Below are 2,725 nucleotides of genomic sequence, written 5' to 3' on the forward strand. Positions count from 1 at the left end.
GGGTCCTGGGCTCGAGCCCCACATTGGGCTCTCTGCTAGGCGGGGAGCCTGCTTCTCTGCCTCTCTCTCTGCCTACTTGTGATCTCTCTCTGTCAAATAAATAAACAAAATCTTTAAAAAAATGTAGTAATTACTACTACTACTACTACAATGTAGTAGATCTACTAAAATGTAGAACTGCATTCCCTTGCAGTTCACAGGGACAGCATTTAAACCAACTTTTAAGTAGTTTTAAAATGTAGTAGAACGTAGAACATGAATCTCACTTTCCAGGTACTTTTCCTTTATTAGGGAAATAACATCCAGAAATTCTTATCTATTAATCATATTTAGGCCTTTTTCCAAATTAGGAATCATCTTACTATAATTACTTACTAATATATACCTACACAAGTAAATTTCAGTGACCTGTTTGCATGTCCATTTACCCAAGGGCAATTACTAACACTATTTTAATAGAAGTTACAAATATTTAATTTCATAAGAAAATCACAGCCTTGTCTGTTAAGTTTGAGGTAGGTAAGGAAGAAGGTGAGAAACATCTTTCTCATACTCAAGTTCAGAACTCATATCCAGAGAAAATAAGACAGAACCACCTTCCCATTGTGGAGCTTTTCATTTCTTAAGGGGAAATGGCAAAAGGAGTAGTAATCACCTCAGTGAGCCAACTTTCTGTGTTTAGTCTTATTTATCAGATGGTATTTTATGATTTATAGATTTCAGGATCACCTATAAGTTAATAGAATTGAAAGTTACTTTGACAAGCGAGATGATAATAGAAGTAAACTGCTCATTGGAATAGGAATATGAGATCAAAGGAAAATAAAAACAAGGATTACAGGGGTGTCTGGGTGGCTCAGTGGGTTGAGAACTGGATTCTTGGTTTCAGCACAGATCATGATCTCATGGTCATGGGATTGAGCCCTGAATCGGGCTCTGTGCTCAGCATGGAGTCTGCTTATGACTCTCATTCTCTCTCTCTCTCTCTCACCCTCTGGCCCTCCCCACCACACACTCCTCCTAATAAATAAACAAATAAAAAAAAACCAAAAAATAAATAAAACAAAATAACAAGGATTATAGAAAAGTTAACTATATAGCCATTATTCTACCCTACCCCCCCCAATAATTTTTTTTGTAATCATAATTCCTTGAATAAGGGCAAAACTATGGTGGGAAACTGGTTGAAAACCAATAGTTGGGTATTAGAAGAACTGGGGAGGTATGTTTTTTCATTTTCCTGTTTATCTTTATCCTTTGCCTTTTCAAGCCACAGGAAAAGGTCCACCACCTTTAGAGGTTTTGACTATCTTACTCACTTGATTCTTTTCTTATCTTTTAGCTTTGAAGCTATCCATTGCTTTTCAATCTAACACATTCTGAAGCTTGGTACTGAGGTAAGAAAATGTCAGATTGTAAGTTTGGAATTAGACACTGGCCATATCCTTCATAGTATAAGGATAATGTTAAAAGTCCTCAGTGGTGATTTAGCAACACTTTAATTTTTTTTATTTCCAAGGACTTATTCTGCTTTTCTCTTTGGAATACCAGAGAGTTTTGCTTGGGTCCTTCAACAGGTGACTTGGTTTGATCTTGATGACTCAACAGAGTAATCAATCTGGGGTTCATACATTTCATTGGAACCCTGCAAATTTATAATTTGGTGAAGATCAGCAGGGCAGTTCCAGTGAACTGCACCAATAACAGTCGTCAGCTACATGAAGACAACCAGATCCTCTACCAGAAACAGACACATGATGAGTTTGGGACCCTGTTGACAGGGTCACTTATAACCATGGAAAACTTCTGAAAACAGTTTGATTGCATGTCCTTCTTTTGGCTTCTATATAGCTTATGTGATAGATTTGTAGACCCTGAAGCTTATGGGGACAAAGAGAGGAACTAGGATGACATAAGAAGCCACAGTAATGAAGTTAAAACCTTTGGGGAAAATAGCAGTATCAGTACAGGATGAAAGACAAGCTCAGTTTTCTTCAAACTGTGCTAGAAAATCAGATGGTACATTGCACAGGAGGCTGCAGAGCACTTTCCCAGGTAACACCAACTATATGTCCTTCCTCCTGTCACTGGGCATGGAGGCTTGGGTCCAAACGTTAAAGAGCAATTAGAAGGAATTGAGTGGTATCTAGTGGCTCTACCATGGATTTTCCAACAAGGGCAGGAGAGAGAGAGGGCAAATAAAATATTCACACTGTTGGCTCTCCCAAGTCTCTTTCTGCTTCGTGCTCAGTCTCTGACTACTAGTAATGTTTTGATATATGGCTTTCCAGACTTTCTCTATTATTTTATATGCTAACTGAAACTTTTCTTGTTTAATATTTCACTTACAAATCCCTCCTGCCTTTGCATTTTTTCCTCACTGAAAGTGTTCTCCAATTATTTTCTTTTGTCTCTCTACTCCTGTGCTAATCCCATTCCCCTGAGGTATCCTCTAGTCATGTTTTGATATATAACCTTTCAGACTTCCTCAATTATATTATATGCTAACTGGAATCATAGACTGTTTTCACTGGAAGGGACCTTGACGATCATCTTTCCACATCTCCCCACCCTGCGCTGTCCCCTCACTGCAGGCTTCCAGTAGATTACATAGAGAGGTCTTGAAATGCCACCTCAGCCAGAAATTGAAAAAACTGGACTAGAACCCAAGCCTCTTCACTCTTAGTTTAATGACCTTTCTACTGAAAATTTTTATTTTCTTCTT

At 38.2% G+C, this 2,725-nt stretch overlaps 1 long non-coding RNA gene across 1 annotated transcript; it reads left to right on the forward strand.

Moving 5' to 3' along the window:
• The first annotated feature begins 222 nt into the window (after positions 1–222).
• LOC116859210 lies at positions 223–2,187 on the forward strand. The gene is made up of 3 exons (XR_004381109.1): positions 223–273; positions 1,343–1,397; positions 1,520–2,187. It is a non-coding gene; the product is annotated as an uncharacterized LOC116859210 (long non-coding RNA).
• The last annotated feature ends 538 nt before the right edge of the window (positions 2,188–2,725 follow it).

Source organism: Lontra canadensis, unplaced genomic scaffold (genome assembly GCF_010015895.1).
Source record: "Lontra canadensis isolate GAN:19392208 unplaced genomic scaffold, GSC_riverotter_1.0 scaffold150, whole genome shotgun sequence".
In the NCBI taxonomy this organism is placed as follows: Eukaryota; Metazoa; Chordata; class Mammalia; order Carnivora; family Mustelidae; genus Lontra; species Lontra canadensis.